The 22,183-nt window shown below is 32.5% G+C and overlaps 1 protein-coding gene and 1 non-coding gene across 3 annotated transcripts in view; one reads left to right on the top strand and one right to left on the bottom strand.

The window, feature by feature from the left end:
* Positions 1-22,183, top strand: part of Ndufaf2 (NADH:ubiquinone oxidoreductase complex assembly factor 2) — a 184,135-nt gene that overhangs the window by 30,847 nt on the left and 131,105 nt on the right. The window lies entirely within an intron of this gene.
* On the bottom strand, positions 20,698-20,803 carry LOC114095019 (U6 spliceosomal RNA). Its single transcript, XR_003583183.2, has one exon. It is a non-coding gene; the product is annotated as a U6 spliceosomal RNA (small nuclear RNA).

Below are 22,183 nucleotides of genomic sequence, written 5' to 3'. Positions count from 1 at the left end.
TTATGAACATTGTGAATGTATTAAATACCACTGAATTATACACTTTAAAACAGTAAATTTTATTTTGTTATGTAAATTTCACCTCAATTTTTTAGAAAGTGAATTGGTTATTCTAGTACATAAGGATAATGCTGTCAAATTAGAGTCTTCAAATACAGTGTATTTTGGAAATATTTGCCATGGGATCAGAGTATTTTATTCTGGAACTATTGAAAGAAAATCCTCCAAAGTTAGATGTCCTATTGTATTTTGCTTTATTATATGGTTAGCTTTTATTCTTTGTTTTTGTGTTTTTTGTCTTTTACAAGTCAGAAAAGCTAACATAATGTTTAGAATTGCATATAGAATAATTTTTTCATGTCCAGAATTCACATGGTTTTTAAAAAAAATTTGTAGTTGTGTGTGGACAGCATACCTTTATTTTATTTGTTTATGTTTATGGAATTAGATAGATGGGGCATTAAGGATCGAACCCAGTGCCTCACACATGCTAGACAAGCGCTGTGCCACTGAGCTACAGCCCCAGCCCAGGTTTTGTTTTTTTTCCTTTTAAAATGAGATGGGGTCTTGCTATGTTGCCCAGACTGGTCTCTAAAGCCTGGGCTCAATCTATTCTCCCACCTCAGCCTTCCAAGTAGCTGGTACTACAGGCATGAGCCACACCATACCTGGCAACACATAATGATTTTTGATGGGCAAAAAAAAAAAAAAAAAGATCTAGTAGACAATATGATAGAGAAAAAAAGTTAAAATAGTTGTACTTTATCGCTAACAAGTCTAATATAATCTTTAGAGTGTTGAAGAATTAATGCTCGGTAGAGTGTAATTTGTCAGCATTGAAAATCTACTCATCATCTGCTCAACAAATAAGATGAGCAAGAGAAGAAAAAAACATTTCGTCTCTGGTGGTCTTTTTGATAGGAGATGAGTAGATTTAATGTTTAACCATTTGCCACATACTGTTTAATTAATAGCACTTAAGCTTTTCTCTACTCATTTGAGACATTATACTTAGGTAAATGCAGTCTCCCATCTGACTCACCAGAGTTTCTTAGCATATTGTTGATTCAGAGGTTATCTTTCAACATGTTCTAAACTATTATTTTTTAAGAAATACTTTATTTGTAAGTTAGCTTATTTCATGTTTAATACTAATAAATGGCATTTGATATTTTATTTGAAAATACATATTTCAAAATAAGAATCTTTAATATCTATCTCTAATGATAATGAAAGTTAAGAGTTGAATTTAACCCTTAATTAAAAATACTCTGCGGGGGGTGGGGGAGCTGGGGTTGTGGCTCAGTGGTAGAGTGCTTGCCTAGCATGCGTTTGGGTTTGGTCCCCAGAACCACATAAAAATAAAACAAATGAAATAAAGGTATTGTGTCCATCTACAACTAAACAAACAAACAAACAAAAAACACTGCTTCTTTCAAGTTAGTTTTTTTGGCCTCCTTCTATCCTAATAAAGAAGCCTGCGACTCCTCCATGTCCTCTTGCTCTGTGGATTAAAAATTTTTGCCTGGCTCCTTGTAAGTACTGTGACCACTAAAGATGGAGCACTTGGAGTACACAGCATGTTTTTTGAAATATTTTGTTTTGTCTATTCATAAAGTTTCTACTAATATTGATTGCAGAAAAACAACGAAAGATATTGCTAATAGACTAACTCAAGTTTAAATAAGAGAGAGCATGTGTAATGAGTCAGAGGAACACAATATGATTTCTGGACTACTTCTTTCTCTTGTTCTTCTGTGAATCATTACTCTATCATACCATGGCCTTTTTTTAGCAATAGACTATTTGGGCATCCAGCCACCATACGATACTATTCCTGAAGGTTCTATTCTTATTCTCTTTCCTTGGCAGAAACACTCCAGGGACGGAGCCAATGTGAGTTCCCCATTCCCAATTACCTTCCATTTCTCCTATCCCACATCCCTAGCTAATCCCCTCAAGGCTTTTCTGTATCTAATAAATCCAGATGGGCTCAACCTTCTTATATTTTTGCTTTTAGGTTATATTTGCCTTTCTATATCTTTAATGAGCTCTTCCCTATTTCATATTTGCTTGTGTTTAAAAATGATTGGAAGAATTCAAAGAATGACTTCCCTATGCAATTATATTTCTATAGGGAATAATATTGTGAAGACTGTACTTACATATACAGACTTGTAATTCCTTGTGCCCCTGTGTTCTCTGCTCTCTACTAATATTTTGTAGGGTTGCCTTGAACATGCTTTTCTCACCTGTGCTGTTTTAATAGTCATGTGAAGCATAATTCAGCTAGTCTTCAGAGTTGTGAATCCTTATTAAATGTAGTTTTATTGAACATTGTGTGTGAGAAAATATTCTGTTACTTTAGATATTTAGTAAACATGTATTATATTATGATGAATGACTTAATAAAAAGACGTCAGACTTCTATTAACTATAAAATATTTCTTAAGTTGGATACATTTTTTTCCTTTGTGCCTTTCTGTTTTAGGCACTAACCCCAGGATTTATTATTTCAATCATCATTATATCCTCTGAACAGACCTTATTAGGTCACCTTTTATAACACAGCAGTGCTGCTGGCCCAATACCAGCCGAGACTATACATTTAAAACTAAAGAAAATGATAAAGCCTGCTTGTTTCACCAGTCTTCTAAAACTGGTACCCTTGTACTTCCTTTTCAGATGGACTAAGTAAAGAGGTGGGCAAGAATATAAAGGGTTAAGAGAAACTGAGTGGAAGTGTGGAGTGGTGCAAGCTGTCTGCATGGTTCAGCTCCTGTAGCTGCAAGAGCTGGATTAGCAAAGGAGGTGGAAAGGACCAACCAGGACAGTGTTGTCAGAATGTAGAAATGGAATTTAAAGAGCCAAATGGAGTTCATCACAATCCCATTTCCTTAATTCACAACTCATAGGGTCATTTGTTAACTTTAAATGACCAACTAGGTCTCCTTTTCATTCCTATACTGTGAGTCTTCTCTAATCCTTGCCTCAAGATAAGGATTGTAGTTTTAGTTTAATATACTAATAACTTGTTTGTGAAAACAAGCAAGAGTTTTTAGCCCTAACTCCTATAGGGTCTTGTGTAGTCATATTATTTTTGAAATTCATTCTGATTTAAGATTATGAAAATATAGTTTTATATTTCAAAATCTTCCTCATTTACATCAATGTATATGATCAAGGGCATTGGAATCTGTATAATTTATGATTCCTTTTCCCTCACTGTTTGAATAACTTCAAATTCAGTGAAGTATTGCTTTGGCTTTTCTTACCCAAATGGTATACTTATCTGATTCACTTCAGTAGTTGCCTATTTTCCTTTTCAGAAATGTCTGTTCTCTCACCAGGAGACTAAAACATTGTGCAGATGTACAGTTGGATACAATGATGCCAATATAATATATGCACTGTTCAATAATTTATTTTGTATCTGCAGTGATGCATCTGTTTCTTTCTTGTGGGAGGGGGTTTAAGCTTCATTTCAATGTCATTTTAGGTACTGGTCCAATTCTTCCATCCAGTTAACCAAAAATGAAAATTTCCATCTGTTCAATTGCCATTCAGAGGAATGTTTTATCTCTGAAGCACATTATGACAACTAAAATTGACAGCATAATCTGTCTGAGTTTTTTCTCTTTTATTCCCTCTTCAGAATCTCTTGAGCTTTAACAAGAGAGGATTCTTTTTTATGACTGCCTAAGATTAGAGGACTAACTTTTTCTTCTTTCTAGCAACCGTAGATCTATGCAGCATGAATGGCTGTCCACTATTCACTGCTTTATTATATTTTTTTCCTGTCCATTAGTAACCCTACAGGAAATATACTTGTTAGCATGCTATTAACAGAACATTGCAAACATAGCATTCTCTTTCTATAAGAATAAACGTCTGCCAGTACTATTTGGCATTCCATTGAGTGCCCAGATTCTCTCCAATTGGAAAGTATACAGACTGATTTTTATTGATCGGTCTGTACTTTAGAAAACTGGCTAAGGAGGCCTTGGTAATATACTATCTCTGAAGTTTTTTTTTTTTTTTTTTAACTCTTAGAGACCTAAGAATATTGTCTCAAATATTAAGTTTTGTTGCTGAAATGGCAAAAATATTTCTTTTTAAAAAACTATTAATGTTCCAATTTAAATTAACTAGTTAATGGATCAGATAAATAAAATTTTTAGGTGCCATGAATAAAGAATGGCCCTGTTCATTAAACAGCTTGACCAGAATGAAATAACTAATTTTTGTGACAATTTCCTGTGTACCATAAAAGAAGCAATACACCAAAACCAGCCATGCTGACCCTAGAAGAAATTATCATGAAAGCTGTGTTTCTTTGAAATGTCTGTACTTTTAACAAACAAATCTGGTACCTGCACTCTTTCTTGTGTTCCCGAAGAGATTATATGATGGTTTATACTATAATAATGACCACCCCTCACTTTTCTATTCTGTAAAATATTTTTACTACATAGCCCTTTGAAGTATATTGTGCTATTTGTTCCTATGTTACTTATCCCACCTGGTCATTCTTACTAAGCTTTTTGTCCCTATGGTTTTTATTTTCTCTTTTCCCATGCTATTGATTTACAGATACTCCTTTTACCTTCCTGTATCTGATGTACCTTTCTATAGCAAACACAATTTCCTGGGGACCAAACCTATAAAAGTGCTGTATTGCAGTTATAAATTATGCTACCCAACAGAAAGGGTAGTACTTTAAAACTGAAATTAATGTTTTCTTATGGTACAAAAGTCTGATGTAATGCATTACTAACTATAGGCTGTTCAACATATGGAGCATTTTAAAAGCTATGATTCTGAAATCCATTGAAATATCATATAAAAGTAGTAAAAGAGCATTCTTGGGAGTGTTAAACATTACAATGGAAAGAGCCTACCTTTGCCTTAGATTTTTTTTTTTTTTTTTACTGTAATAACATGATATATTTGTATATTTTATGGGGGGTTGAGTAAATTTAAATCTACTGTTTTTGGTCTTTAGAATCTCATGATTTGAGAAATTCTTCAGTTAAACTGTTATTGATGTCTCATTGTGGATGCTTTAATTTGTAAGAGTCTACTATTCTAACAATTTATTGTTTTTGAGGAGGGGATGTTGCTAGGTTGCACCTAAGATATAGTCATATCATTTAAAATAGTATAATTTTATTGTAATCACAGGACTCTAGAAGTTTATGTTTCAAAATCATTTTAAGCTTCTCTACTTAATCACCTAAAAGAAAAAAGAAGAAGAAGAAGAGAGATGGAAGAAGGAAGGAAATAAAGAATTGTGGGGAAAATCAGTCCTATATTAAGATTACAAATAAATTGCCATGAGTTTAGAAGTTGTAGTAAGAAAAGAAGGAGGGAAGAATTGTTGATTTTTATTAAGTATGAATTGATTTTTATTCCAAATGTATTTGGAAGCTATTTAAAGATTTTAAGGAGGAGATTAATATAATCTCATAGTCTTTTAATTTTAAAAAAACAGCCTTTTGTCTTTTTGTTTTATAAAATTTGGTATGGAAATGAAGAATGAACTGTATCATTTTTTCTTTTTTGTTTAATCTGCAAAACTAAAAATACAAAGTAAATTGACATTTACTAGTAACCTCAACACTGAAAGTATCTTCCTCATCAGACTGAGTGCTCCTTGAAGGTAGAGTTTTTTTTTTTTTTTTAATCATATTCATTTTTGTATCCTAAACTCCTATCATGGTACTTTCACTTTTATAGTTGAGTTGCATTGTGCCTGAGGAAGAATACATAGGGTTTGAGTGCTCAAGTACCACTAGTCATGAAGAGACACACAGAGCTGTTTCAGATCTAAGACTCATACATAAAAACTTAAAGATTTTTTTGAGATAGTAGGTTAATACTAAACCCAGAATAGTCCAGTCATGCCCCTTGGTCACTCTTCATTCTAAGAACTAAAATATTCAATCTTCTATGACTTTAAAGTATACTTCCCCCTCAATCAGACTTGAACATTTTTTCTCTAATTAGAAAGCTATATTTAACACGTAATTTAACATTTCTATGAATGTGTCCAGAGAATTTACTGAAGTGTGGTTATTAGCACCTAGTTCATTAATAGTACTAGTTCACCATAGAAACTTGAGCTTTTGTTTACTTAAATTCAGTGATCATTTTGGCATTTGGTTTACCACAGCTTTAAAAATGTTTCTAAGTCTATAATTTTAAAACAAAACAGTAGAGGAAAGAAGGTCAGTCAGTATTTAATTATTAAGATACTGATGTTCCGCCAGGCACAGAAGACATGTCTGTAATCCCAGCAACTTGGGAGACTGAAGCAGGAGGATCACAGGTTTGAGGCCAATCCTAGCAACTTGGCAAGACCCTATCTAAAAATTTAAAAAAGAAAAAATTTAAAAGGGCTAAGGATATCTCTCAGCGGTTAAGCACTCCTGGGTTAAATCTCTGGTACCAAAAAAAGAATAGGAAAAAGAAACTAAAGTTTATATCTCTCAAACCTTGATAATTGGTATTACTAAACAAAGTCTTTGTTTAAAAAAAAAGATTTAACAAGCAAGTGTATATAGATAACAAAGATATTTATATACATTTCTTATTTAGTAATACCTAAAAGTTGTATGGAATTTTACAGCCTTCAGAATAATTCATTCACACCTTATTCTTCTTGATGTTAAAAACAGTCTCTTAAGGTCTTAAACATTTGTTTGAAATCACTAAGTTTCCGTTTCATCCTCAATAAAATAGAGATGATTCCACCTATCCTGAAATATTGGGAATAGTAAATGAGCATGTAAAGGGCTTGTGATCAGTAAATGATCGGGAGTGCTGTTGTTATCACTGCCTTCATGATCATTTTCATCAACCATTTCAGGCACATATTGGCCAGTTGATTCACTAGTACCTGACAGAATCAGTATGCTAACACAAGTCCTTCTCATTCCAAAGCTCATGTTCTTTTTTCCATCTTATCCACAGTAGCAGATTTCTATATAGTCGTATTAGACTAAAGAGAAAAATAACATTGAATAGGCCTTGAAAGGTGAGTTGTATTTGTAGGATCCAAGGCTTTTTATGAACTGCCTATTCTCTCATTGGTTTTTCTGCCCAGTTATCTCCCTTAGTGTGTCTTCTATTATGGTTTCTTCAATCCTTCTGTTTGTATCTTTGTACATTATCATTTCAAGGGTCATGTGTAACTTTTACTGTGGTCATTAGTACTACTCTATGTCTTTTATAATCATGGTTTACAGTGATTCACTATGGTTTGCTTAAAGTCTCTAGCAGTGTTTTCAGATCATTTTTAGTATTTTTAGGTGTTAGAAGATAATAAAAGTGAGGTACTCTGAAGCTAAATAAGTTTAGGGGACAATTTGTTCAACAATGCTAAATAGGTTATCTAACAAAATACAGAACTTCTTAAAGCCTTTAATTTTGCTGTTGTGTGCTGGGAATCTCTAAGAGGGAACACAGGAGTTTAATTGGCAGAATGTAACATCTCCAAAACTAATTTAACCATGGAATCTTCATTCCCCCCACCCCGCCCCACCACAGAGCGTCTCTAGAGATTAATTCATTGGATCACACAGATTGGTAGCAATGATGACAAGAAAACTCTGGACTCATTGTATCAGAATTGATCATAGTGCTTTAAGTTTTATAATTCCTAGGCTCCACTTCAGTCCTACTATAGTAGAATCTTGGAAAAGTGAGATAAAATGTCTCTAATTTTTTTTTTTTTTCTCATCTTTCAAGTGATTGGGCTTGCTGGAATGTTATTCTCAGCTTGTTACTAGTCTTATTGTACATCTTCTTCAAGCCATAGAATTTACTCTTATGGCTTCAGTGCTGATTACTCTAAAACATATTAGATCATTGCCCACTGTTTTTTCTGATTCCAGACTCTGGACCTCAGACTTAACATGTTAAAACTGAAACTATTCTATTTATACAAAAAAACAAAACAAAAATCTTTGCTGCTTTTCTGATATTTCCTGACTTTGTAATTGATGACCATCCTCAACTAGATGTCTAGGTCAGAAACCTGAATCAGACTTGACTCTTTTTTTCTTATTTACCCTCAACATCCCATCACCAGTACTGTTGATTACACTTTCTAACTGGCTTTTGAACTACTACTACTACTTTCTAATTTATCTGTCCTGGTCTGGGCCTCTGTCACTTTTCTCTTGAAGTACAACTTCTTCTTACTTGATTTTTTACCTCCAACCTTCTCTAATCCAGGCTTTACACTGTGAGATTAGATTTAGTGAGATTTCTAAATTTCAAATCTGATTATATGACTTGACTTTAATTTAGTGGCTTTGTGCCATGCTTATGATTAAGGAATTTAAGAGGCATTACATGGGATCGGGTCCCTGCCTGTTGAGTATTATTCCACTTCACCCTTTCCTTTGATCTCTTGCATTAGGCCCACTAGATTTTTCAGTTCCTTTTCTGCATATTATACCAGGTCTTTACACATTTCCCTTGCCTCTTCTCCTTCTCTCCTTTTTACCCTCAGCTCTTCCATCTAGCTAACTACTCACCCTCATTTAAGAACATCTTTCTTAGTGATGTCTTCCTCACTTTCTAGACCAAGTTAGATCCCACAGTATGTGTTCTCATACTTTTGGGCAATGAGATGTAAGTTGAGTATGATTTCTGAGATAAATCATTTAAAGGGAAAGGACATTCTCTTCTTCGCCCCTTCTTTCTCCTTCTGCTGGCTAGAATGTGAATGTGCTGGCTGACCTTTTCAGTATTTCATGACCCAGATGGCACTTTAAGAGCAGCAGAACAGCCAGACCTCAGGAACCTGAATCCCTTATGATTGTAGAGTACTACCATTTAAGTCCTGGACTCCTGTCTTCCTTAAGTTGTTTATATGAAATAAAAGTAAACTTCTATCTTGTTTAAGCTAGTATTATTTATTTACTTTATTATATATTTAAATTTTTTTTTTGCTGCAGGTGGACACAATACCTTTATTTTATTTGTGTGTGTGTGAGTGTGTGTGCGCGCGCGCGTGTGCATGTGTTTCTAAGGATCAAACACAGTGCCTCATGTGTGCTAGACGAGGATTCTACCACTGAGCCATAACCCCAGCCTTACTATGTATTTTTTTAAATTTTTAATCATAGACAGACACAATACCTTTATATTGTTTATTTATTTTTGTGTGATGCTGAGAATCAAACCCAGTGCCTCACACGTGATAGGCAAGCACTCTACCACCGAGCCACAACCCCAGCCTTATACTCTACTATGTATTTTCACTCTCTGATATAGCTGCTGTTCACATGAGACTTTTCCTGTATTTGGATAATTCTGTTCTTTATGAGTTTTACTAGAAGATAGATTTCTCCTCCCCTACTCAAGTTGCTTTTGGTATGATTACTACTGGTATCTTCTTTGCTAAATTCAAGATACTTTCACAGTTTAACTTCTTTAAGGCTTTAATTATACTATTGTTTCCTTGTTCTCATTTTACCATTCTGATTATTCTTGCAGGTTTCTGAACTATTCCTAGTTATATGGCAGGCACTTCTTATATCCTTGAATTTCCCAAAGAATTCTTTTTTCAGCTTGTCCACTCCTATGACTTCAGTTACTAAACATGATGATTTCTAAACCTTACTTTGCAACCCAGACCTCTCTCTTAAACTTCAAATCAGCCTATTCGAAAATTAAATGAATTTTGCTACCTCTTCCCCAACAGAAAGATATGGTATATATGGGCTATTATCTAAATCTAATATAAGTTTAATCTGATTCACGGCATATTCACTGAAATTAAAAAGGGCACGTATAAATTTATAGCTAAAATTCATTCTGATATTTTTCTTTCTTCAGTCTTGTACTTTGATTTTTTGTTAGTCTACAATCAAGACGCTTACAAAATTATGTTCAATAACAAGACTTTGCTATTAAATGTAGACATGAGGGCTGGGGTCATAGCTCAGTGATTGAGCACTTGCCTTGCATTGTGAGGCACTGGGTTTGATCATCAGCACCACATAAAGAAACAAATAAAACAAAGATATTGTGTCCATCTACAACTAAAAAAATGTTTAAAAAATGTAGACATGAACACTAAAATATGTATTAGTATTACATGTTGAATAGAATTGTAGAATACATTTGGGTTTGTATTTTTCTGCTTTTAGAAATTATTTTAATTACATTTAAACAATTTTATGATTTTTATTTAATAGAATTTCTAGTCTTTTCAAAGAAAGGGACACTAATTTTAAAAAAATAGTCTAAATCACCTTTATTTCTTACATAATAACTTCACCTATTGTCTTACTTATTCACTTTAACATTTTAATTAAGTATTTTGAAAATTATAATAATAATTTGCTTTAACCAAATTAGTGTCTTGCTTAAACAATTGCTTAGGTAGCACAACAGGGCAATTTTAGTGAAAGACTTCTCCAACAATTTAATTACCTTTGAATAGAAAAATGTCCTCTTCATATTGGGGGATTATTAAGTCACATAAAAAATAAAAAATCAAGGGTTAATGTTGCAACATTTAAACAGAGAGGTTGAGAAAATTATTGAAATCTGTAGAGTAGTTCTTTAAAATTTAATCATCCCTGGGAAACAGCTGATGCATAAAAATATGTCAGTGCAATTTTGTTCATTTGAAACCTTCAAGCTTAATTAGATTTTTTTCAAACAATTTATAGAAGAACAGTAGTTTCTTTTGGATTTTAATTTTGTTTAATGTTTTTTATTCAAAGATACATAAAAAGAAAATTTTCTCTGTGTAATAATTTCTTTCAATTGTCTTAAGATAAGTTATTTTAAGATTTCCTTTGTTAATATGTTGATTTAATGCTTTGTGCCTTGTATACTTAGATTATATTAAAGGTAATGGATTTATTTCAAATTGTTTGTTTCTGTTGGACAGCTACCTGAACATTTACAGATTTTTTAATAAAACCGTTTTTTATTCATTGCTCTGAATCATATAGCATTGAATGTGCTTCTGTTGTCATATATTCTGTGGTCTGTTTGTCCACAGAATTCTGTGGACTGCATCACTAGGGACCTAACCAAGATACCTTTGATCCTGATTATTCCTAAGATTATCTTTTCTTTTTGTAGAGATAAGAATTCCTAGTTTAAGTGAATATAGGTGAGAGTAAAGTCTGCAATCAAAGGAGTAGTTTGGAGAAAACAAAGCTAGAAATGTGTTATCAAGGCTGGTAAACTTACTGTTATTGTTAATAAGCCATGAAACAGACTTCAGGTTTTATAAATTTTAGGATAATGTTAAACTGTAATCATCTCCAGGAACAAAAATGCATCTTTTGCATTTGTTTAGTGTTTATTCAACATCCATGATACAGGCATTAAATAAAAATGCAGATTCTGTGTTTTTCTTTAAATATCTTGTCATTATGTATGTCTTGAGACCAAATCAAAGTGAAGGAGCCATCATAAATAAGATTAAATATTTTGAGGGGAGTACCCGGGATTGAACTCAAGGGTACTCAAACACTGAGCCCCAGCCTTATTTTGTATTTTATTTAGAGACAGGGGTCTCACTGAGTTGTTCAGAGCCTCACTGGTGCTGAGGCTGGCTCTAAACTTGTGATGCTCCTGCTTCAGCCTCCTGAGCTGCTGGGATTACAGGCTATGGCACCCAGCTATGGTCTATGGTTAATTTTGTTTGTGTGTGTGTGTGTTCTTGTGTGTGTTGCTGGGGATTGAACTGAGGGCCTCACACATGCTACACAGGTGCTCTACACTGAGCTGCACCCCTAGTCCGCTACAATTAACTTTTGGCACTAACTTTGTTTTGTCAGTAGACTTGTTTAGGTACAAACTCATTAATTCTGTGAAAACATGTTGTATCTGTAGAATTTTTAAAAACTTGTATTCACAAGTAAGACAACATACTTATCTCACTTTTTTAATTATTTAAAATGTTACTAAATATAATATCTGAGGTATTTTTTTATTTCCATAATTAAGAGGAGAGTCATGGAAACATAATGATTGTTTAAATATTTCTGTCTTCTCCAGTACTTAGAAATCTTTCCACATTAGTTTATAGAAAATCCTGCATGTCAGAATAGCAATAAGTGCTATAAATTTCCAAGCTATTATTTAAAGAATAAATTAAAATCTGAAGGGAAAAGGTGAAAATATAATAACAATAATTATAGATTATATTTTAATAAATTGCAGTGATGTTTAACAGATTTTTTTAAAAGATTCATATAGAATTAAAGTGACCTTTGGAAATGACAAAATCCTTTCATAGAAAAGAAAAAAAGACAATGGTAGCAGAAGTATGAAGTGGAGCTATATGTAAGATGAAAAAGCAAAATGCTGACATTACATATTAATTATACATTGAAGAAAATAGGGCTAATTTCAAACAGATGTACTTACATGATTGATCTGATTATATGGATATTAAAATTATAATAATGGGCTGGGCATGGTTGTGTATGTACACTTTTAAATCACCTACTCTGGAGGTTGAAGAAGAAGGATCCCAAGTTTGAGGTCAACCTAGGCAACTTAATAATGAGACCCTGTCTCAAAATAAAATAAGGGCTGAGTATGTTGCTCCATCACAGATAGCTTGCCTAGCATAAGTGAGGCCCTAGATTAAAAATACTAAAATAAATAAATAAAAATATATACATATATATGTAAATTTGTGTGTGTGTTTTTAAAATAATGGCATTTGTTGTAGGTAGCACTCAAGTAGCAGGAAAGACGGTAGCTACTAACTTTATGGTAGAAAAACTATAGGATAACTATCAGGAGGAATTTGAAATTTTCTTCTTTTACTAGCTTTGCAGTCTACCACACCAATGTATTCTGTCTTTATGTGGTGTATTTCTTAAGGGGGAGATCAGTGTTTAACCAATTACTATGGTTTTCCCTGCTGTCATGATGGAAATTTCTGGAACAGTTCTCTCTCCCAATGCCTGAGGATCATAGATTCTAGGCAGCTTTACATTTTTAATCACCTAAAGTTCAGCTAATATGGTTGAAGCTTATAGTTTTAGGTCTGAACCTGGTTTATGAATCTTTAATATAATAAAGGAGTTTGGCATGGCTTATGAATCTTTAATATAACAAAGGAGTTTGAGTTTAGGGGCCATTGTTGTGTTGGAAAGGTGTCAAGTGGCATTGGCTTTTTAGCTATACTCAGGATTGGTAGGTTGCTTATACATATGTAACTTGTACCTTTGATTACACCCTTGATGTATGTGGAATGTTTAGTCCCTGAGGACCTGGCTGCTCTTGATAAGATCAGAACTATCCCAAACTACTCACTTTCTCATCTATGACCATTTAGGACTTCAGTATCTGTCTCAAATTGCGATTATAATTGCTTTTCTACAATTGCTTTTCTCTTACTTTTTTTTTTTTTCATGTTTAGAAACCAGGGATTGAGCCCACGGCAGCTTAACTACTGTGAACTCCCATCCTTTTTATTTTTTTATTTTGAGACAGGGTCTCACTAATTTGCTGAAGCTTGCTTCAAACTTGTGATCCTCCTGCCTCATCCTCCTATTGCTGGAATTACAGGCATGCACCATCACACCTGCAGTTCTTGTTTTTGTTTTTTTTTTTTAATCTCCTTTTTCTAATGAAGTAGGATTAGGCATAAAATGGCCTATAATAGATAATACTTTCCACTAAAATGTCCTAATAAGATTATTTTGGAATAGCAATGTTACATTGACAGAGTATATTAGGGCAAAATAAACATGTCAGACCCAAAGATTTAAGCTTGGGATTCCTTTCCTTGTAAGTTTATAATCTAAATTAAACATCATTGTAAAAATTTTAATCTAAAATATAATAGCATGGATGTTGGAAGGAGACCCTCATCATTATACAAAATACATGTATGAAGATGTGAATTTGGTGTCAACATATCTTATATACAAACAGAGATATGATAAATTGTCGTATAAAGATGTATTAAGAATTGTAATGCAGGGGGCTGGGGATGTGGCTCAAGCAGTAGCGCGCTCACCTGGCATGCACACGGCCCTGGGTTCGATCCTCAGAACCATGTACAAATAAAGATGTTGTGTCCACTGAAAACAAAAAAAAATTAAATCTCTCTCTCTCTCTCTCTCTCTCTCTCTCTCTCTCTAAAAAAAAAAGAATTGTAATGCAAAAAAAAATAAGAGAGCTCATGTATAATGGCAAAAAATATACATATGTATATAAAATAAAATATAATCAAATAGATTATTGATTTGGGTTTTCTTTGGGCATACTGGTAATTTGTTATGAACTGGCTTTTGCTAAATCAGGAACTTGACAGATTTTTTTTTTTAAGACCAAAATAAATGTGATTTTAGGTGAAATTTTAGAAAAAGCAATAGGACTTATGAGTTTTTCAGTGTTGTACATTGGAGACAGTTTGCACCAGTTGTTGAGAGCCAGTTGTTAAATATTCATGAATTTTGTAAAACCAAACATTAGTAAAATTTGAATCACATAAACTTAAATTTTTACTTTTTGTTTTATATTACTTAATTATTTTTAGTGACAAAGGTAATATATATTTAAATATATATTTAAAACTCATTACTTCCTAATTTGCTCTTGAGAGTTATCTGTACCTGTAATATCTATATGGTGAAAATAATTAGTTCCCCTTTATAACATGGCTTTGATTTCTGCAGTGGTTAACAGCAGTACAAAATATTAAATGGAATATTGTGAAACAAACTATTCACAAGTTTTAAATAACTTTTATTATAGCATATTGTTATAATTGTTCTATTTTATTATTAGTTACTGTTTCTAATCTCTTATTCTACCTAATTTATAAATTAAATTTTGTAGGAATGCATTAGAAGAAATAGTATAATTGGGTTTGGTACTACCCATAGTATCCACTGGGGGTCTTGGAGCACATCCCCTACACATAAGGAGGAACTACAGTAAGATGGGGTCCTGTGTATTCCTTCCTAACTTCATAATCAGTGATATCATGCTAGCAGCTGAACTTGGCGTAGATACTTCTTAGTGTAAATAATCCATAGAAATTGTCAAATGATACAAATCAGGTATTGATTGATTCTTTTGTTGATAGTGAGAAAGTAATGGAGAAAATGTTAGTGCATGTTGTGTTTATAGTCATTGCATTCTGAATAAGCACAAAAATTGAGGAAATAATCTTCTAATATTAAAATAACTATAATCCAACCAATATTTTTGTTGGCAATATGCCCATAGATTAGTTATTTGTTAAACATTTACCAGCATACCACTGATTTAAGTGCATCAAACTTTATTTTTTATTACTAAATTGGAATTTAACATAAATACCTTATATTTAACCTATACAAATAGCAATAAAATGAGTGTTTTTATTTATCCAATACCAGTTTACTACATAGAACGTGAGATATGGAGATACATTTATAACAAAAGCTGGCTTATAATCTTCTTAAATCTTGATATTCTCCTCAGTATTTGTATAAGAGATTTTTTAATTGACTGATAAAAGAAATGGAAACTTCACAGAGACAACAAAACTGAATTGTATCCCATCGAATCAGAATTCTTAGGTTTATGGGTGGCTGAAAAATCTGTATATTATGTCTCCTCTAGTAGTTCCAATCATCAGCCAAGCTTAGGAGTCACTATATAATGTGATTTGTAAAGTCATTTTGAATACTTAGAGACATTTACTTGGAACAAATAAAATAAATTTTATTTAGTAAAATTTTTACTAAAAAATTTTAGTGAATTCTTGTATTTTTATCTGCTGAGTTTGAAGCTATTGTATATCTCATATGGCTACTGTTTGAATACCATGAGAATATACTGTCAAGAACTTTTTAGGTCATCACTCACAATTTTTAAAATTTCTTTTAGTTGTAGATGGATACAAAACTTTATTTTATTTGTTTATATTTTTATGTGGTGCCAGGGATCGAACCCAATATCTCATGCATGCTAGGCAAGTACTCTACCACTGAGCCACAACTACGGCCCCATAACTAACAATTTTTATACAAACACACAACAAAGACTTAAGACTTCTTGTACTGACTTTGTCATTTTAAGGTTCTGTTATCTTGCATGGGTAATTGTTGTTCTCTTTAAAAGCCTGCATTTTCTCATCTGCAAAATAAAGAGGTTATAAAAAATAATCTTTAAGATAGAAGAGTTTATTGCTCCAAATATTGCCTTTTATTCATAGGTTTTTTTTTTTATTTTATTCATAGGTATTTTCATTTTGGGGAGGGGGGGGTGGTCTGGAAATTGAACCCTGGGCCTTAAATGTGCTAAGCAAAGCATGTGCTCTACCACCAAGCTTCACCCTCAGCCAAGACTCATCTTTTAGTATTGCTTCTAAGTCCACTGAGTATCTTATCCCACAAAGAAAACTGGAATGATTGTGATTTATTCTATCACTTGTTTCATTATCTGTATAATAGAATAACAGTACCTAGCATTATTGTGTTATTCTAGAGATTAGGTAAGTAAATATGTTAGTGTTTTAAACCATGTCTAGGATATAATAAGTGCTTTGTTAAGTGTTAGCTTCTATTTTCTTTTTTCTCTCCTTTCCCCTTTTTCCTACCTTATTTATTCAATCTTACTCTTATTTTCTGCCTCTACCTCTTTCCTAGAGAACTAATATTAAATACAACTCTTTTCTTCACAAGTGGAGTATCAATGAGTATTTATTTATTGAGATCATGTCTCGCAGAGTTGTTTAGGGCCTTGCTAAGTTTTTGAGTCTGACCCCTAACTTTCGTACTTCCTGCCACAACTTCTGGGATTGCTGGATTATGGGTATGCACCATCATTTTGAGCAAAAAAATATTCTTTAAAAATTTAATATATGTCAATAAGTAACAAATTATGGTAAACTTTCTAGTCTCTTAGGAAGACTGCTTTTTCCAACAATAAGTCAGACTAAACTTGAAAATACCCCCTGCTATATAATACCCAGTAGTGATGGGTAAAATATAACAACAACAACAAAAAAAATGTATGTTAATGCAATGTATGCTTTTTGGTATTTGTTGAGACTGCCTCTGTAGCCTATAGTTAATTTTTACTAGGATTCCATATGTACTTTAAAACAATCTATTGCAGACGTGCAATTCTCTTCAAGATTATATTTACAAAATCAGACTTTTTATCTGAACTTTCCAAATCTTCCAAATCTTGACTTTGTTTCTTTAGTAGATTGTGAGAGAGGCATATTAAGATTTTTCAATTCAGTTCAGTCTTAGTACATTTCTGTGTATAATTATATCAATTTTTGCTTTGTGTATTTTGAGAGTGTGTTAGTATGTATAGCTTCAGGATTATTTTTACTGCAATAGATATTTCCTTTTATTGTTAAGTAATAGCCTTATTAAAATCTATTAATCCATTTTTCTTTATTAATACTGTTATACCAGCTCTATTCTGACCAACATTGATCTGGTATATTTTTTCTTCTTTATTTCATTTATGTGCTATAATATTTTAGCTAAACTCTTCAAAACAGAGAATAAGTGGATATTATAAAATAGATTTTTTTTGTTTTTTACCAGGTGATTGCAATCATTTATTATTATAATTTTGACACATTTAGATGTGGTTCTATCACTTGAGTTCACATTTTCTCTTAATCATATATTTATTGTCTTTTATCTTCGCCAGCCTTCTCTTTGATTGATGAACTTTTTATTATTCTCTCTTCCTCAGCTTTACTATTATATATTTTAACATGCATGTTTGAATTAACAGAGCATAAAGTTAATTTCTCTGTTGAACTTCCACACAAATAAAATCAAAATCTTAAAACTTTACCTTTTACTCTCATCTTCATTTGCACATTCTTGTACTATCTAGTATTTTAGTTTCTGTTTCTTTTTGAATACCTTCTATAGTAGGATTTTCCAGAGAAACAGAACCAATGAGTGAGAGTGAGATTTACTTTAAGGAATTGGCATACATGTTTGTGGAGGTTTAATGAGTCCAAAATTGACAGGGTATGCTGGGAAGTTAGAATCCCATGGAAGAATTGGGTTCCAAAGGCATTCTGTTGGGGTTGCTCTGCTCCTACCACGCAGCGGGCCTAGGTTGTTCTGCTCCTAACGCACAGTGGAGCATTCTGTTGGTACAAGTTCTTCTTGTTCTAGAAAAGTCTATCAGACAGTTCTATCATGACCTTCAGCTGTTTGGAAGAGGCCCACCCATATCATGGAGGGTAATCTGGTTTAAAGTCCATTGATTTAAATGTTAATTTTATCTTTAAAAATACATCAACAGAAAAGGGAGAAATTGTGGAATGGAATTGACCAAATTATGTTATATACATATATGAATATACCATAGTGAATTCCACCTTTATGTATAAATTTAAAAACATATAATACATAGATAAGAGGAAGATCAGTAAATAGAGGAAGAAAATCAGGGGGAGGGGGAAGTAAGGAAAAGAGGAAGTACTGAGCAAATTATCTTTCATTTGTGTACAGTTATGTCAAAATGAATTCCACTATTATGTATAACCATAATGGACTAATAAAATACATTTTTAAAAAACTGTCACAGAAACATCCAGAATATTATTTAACTAGATATCTGGGCACTGTTGTCAATCCAGATTAATACAATTATCAATACACGTTCCAAGATTTACTGTTACTTTCATTACTAGTTTTCTGTGCTTATTTCATTTTCCAATATGTTTGCCAATATCTTTTCTCATACTTCATTCTTATATACCACTTTTCTTTCTATGCTCAATTTTCTTTCTTTAACATATTCTTTATTCAGTGATTATTTATTGAATTTCCATTTGGTTCTTTAAAAAATATATTTGTTCTTTTTTATTGTATATTTTCTTTCACCTTTAAAAAAATCATTCTAAACATTCTTGTTTTAGATACTTTCAAATTGCAGATACTCCTTTACTTATAGTGGAATAGTATTCCCATAAATCCATTATAAATTGAAAATATTGTTAAGTTGAAACTGAATTTAATTCACCTAATCTGTGAACATCAGATTAATGAAATGTGCCTAGAATACTCAACACTAGCATACAGTTGGGCAAAAGTCACCTAATTCAAAGCCTGTTTTGTAATAAATTGTTGGATATCTCATGTAATTTTTTTGAACATGCACTGAAAGTGAAAAACAGAATGGTGGTTTGGGTACACTTTCACACCATCATAAAGTTGAAAAGCAGTTGAGCCATTGTAGGTTGAGAACAATCTATATTCTATTTATTGTAATTGGGTATTCTGTTTGTAGTATTTAGGGCCCCTGTTGGTGGTTTATTCAGATTTTATGTTATTTTTATATTAATGATATTCACACATTGTAGTAGTGTAGATTTCAAAACTTCACATACGTACAATACTTCTAGAGGTTTTGATTTCTTGCTGGTAACTTACCCCTTTCCTTTCCAGTTGAAGGTCTTAAACTAACTGGCTTCTTTGCTGCTTCTGAGTTCATGGGCCAGTGGATGTTGTTTAGTTATATTTTCATGAGTAGCAACAACTCTTTGATATTGTGAGTTTTATGAACATGCTCAGTTCTTCCTCTCTACCTGAGACCAACTGAAGGCGAATATTCTCTTCTGGCAAGGGATTTAAAGCTGTCATTCCAAGCCTTCAGCCTTTAGGGCCTAGAGTTGGTTCTGAAACCCAGGGAAGTCTCCACTTAAGCCTAGGGCTCTGACTTTGATGTCTGTTTCTAGTTTAAAAGTATTTTATCCACCATATCTGTATGTTTATAGCAGGAAGCAAAGCCCCTTTTACATCATTGTGGACTACCATGTTATAAGTTATTTTCTGAATTTTTTTAACATTGATGAAATTGGATTAACTCTTAACATCTTAATATTTTAAGAATGTTGGTTGATTCTCCTCTGTATTATTAACTTTAAAAATCTATTTCAAGGTTACTTTAACTTTTCACTTCTTTTGGTATTTTATTTTTAACTATTTTTTTAACTTTTACATATGTCTGGTACATAATAAACATTCAGTAAATGTTTTCTTAGTGAAAAGAAGTTGAGTGTTTAATTTGTGCCACAGTGTTCCAGGTGATTTTAATTAGTTTTCATTTTAAGACTCCTGCATTTTAGAGTTAGACCTATAGACAAATTATATAAACCTATACACCAAATTATAAAGTAATAGTAATAACAATAGAAGTAATAATAAGATGCTAAATTTTTATACTGACCCAGCAGTATATAGCATTATCACTGGATTATCAATGAGCTAATTGAGACATAGAGAAAGTAACTTGCCTACAATCATATAGGTAGCACAAGGCAGAGCTGGATTTGAACCAAGTCTGGCTCCAGGGGTCTATGATTTTAATCATTATACTATAACTTTTATATCCTTTTGAGGGATAGCACTCGTTATTTTTATATTCCTGCTTAAAAATTTTCCCCATTGCCTTCTGGATAATATTTGAATAAATATTTGATTACTTAAAAAAATTAATGTTACAATAAATTTTTAAATATTCCAGCCTACCTATTCTGTCACACCACATATAAACCTGCTTCTCCAGCTCCAGTTACTAACAGTTTTCCACAGGCACTATGCTATTCCATGCTTTCACATGTTTAATTGTATTCTCTCCTCTGCCTAGAATGCTTCTCCCTTCTGGTGCTTTCCTGGCTGAGTATGTACTTAGGAGCTATATTGCACGCTCTATTTTTTAATGGAAAGCTTCACAAATTTGTGTGTCATCCTTGGTTGGGCGGGGGGCATGCAAATCTTTCTGGATGGTTACGATTTTAGTGTATGTGCTGCTGAAGCAAGTGCACTATGTCTCCTTTTGAAAGCCTTTATAGCTGCTCATTGAAAGAGTTGTTCTTTTCAGTGCTTTCCTAAATTTGTACTAGTTTAAAGTCCTTATTTCATTTCAACAAATTATTTTCTTTTCTCTCTCAAGTAGACTGCTTTCTCTAAAGTGAAATAGTGTGTTCTGCATATCTCTGTATCCTCATGGCCTGGTAATCATTACCTGGCACACAGGAGATGGTCAATAAATGTTTGTTGAATGAATAATTATTTCATTACTTGTTCTATAGGCCATCCAAAAGGGTTGCTTACTGCAGTATATTGTTGAATTTTTAAATAGGGCTATGAATTACTTTGTTAGTAACATTAGTGAATGATGTTTATAACAACAAGAAATTGCTATTTTGGAATACAAGTCAATAAGTTTCTTCTTAAAACATAACCTTTTGCTTATTTACTGTAAAACAACATAGGTTCTGTTATTTAAAAGCAGTTCTATTTAGCTCTTCAGTTGAAAATGATTCTTTGGTGAAAAACTAACTTAGTTATAAGTATATATTAAGAAGAATGGCTAGTCTAGCTGTTTTAATTCTTCATTTTAATATTTTTCCTCATGGAAAAATATTTAATGAAAATGTGCCTCATTAAACAGGAGTTACTATTGTTTTGTGGCTTTTTTTCATTAATTACTATACTGACATTATATATAGAAAATATTAATTTTTATCAAAATTCATCACATTATTCACCACCAAATACAGTTTAAATAAATAAAGACCATACAAAACAAGTAAATATTTGGGAGAAAAATTCTTTTAAAAACATATCAAATATGTTAATGGTTTTTATAGCCTCATTTTCTTACAACAGTATAGAAATTTAATTGTCCAATTTGGAGAGGGGGAGAAGTTTTGTTTCATAGCTTTTAAAACAGTTTAACTCTTGAAATGGCATGAAAAGATAAGAAGAGAAAATTACTTGTTTCAACCTGGTAGGCAGTGTATCTGGGCTAGCACTATTTTTCTGCAGCTGAAATTCAAACATGAGGAAATTGTAGAAATTTACAATTCAATGTGTGTTTCATCAGGGAGAAATCCACAGATTGTTTTGACACTCAGTTAGAAATTCAGCATGAAGATGGACGTCTCATGAAATTTGCAGCTGCTGATTGAATTTATATTTCCATAAAGGCCATCAACAGTAGCAGCCTGCAGGGGAAGAGGGGGGAGAAATGACAAAAATCGTGAGGCTAGCATTTTTCCTCAGTGTTATAGTCGCAAATTACTGGTAATAAGGGTTTACACTGTCCAGGATTAAAGAAAAATATAGACAGCCAGAAGGGAAGGACTTCTTAGTTTAATTGATTTTAACTAAATGTGCCTACATATGATATCTAA

The sequence above is a fragment of the Marmota flaviventris genome, chromosome 5 (assembly GCF_047511675.1).
Source record: "Marmota flaviventris isolate mMarFla1 chromosome 5, mMarFla1.hap1, whole genome shotgun sequence".
NCBI lineage: Eukaryota > Metazoa > Chordata > Mammalia > Rodentia > Sciuridae > Marmota > Marmota flaviventris.
The sequence above is the reverse complement of the archived record's forward strand: the minus strand, read 5'-3'. Positions and strand labels throughout refer to the sequence as shown.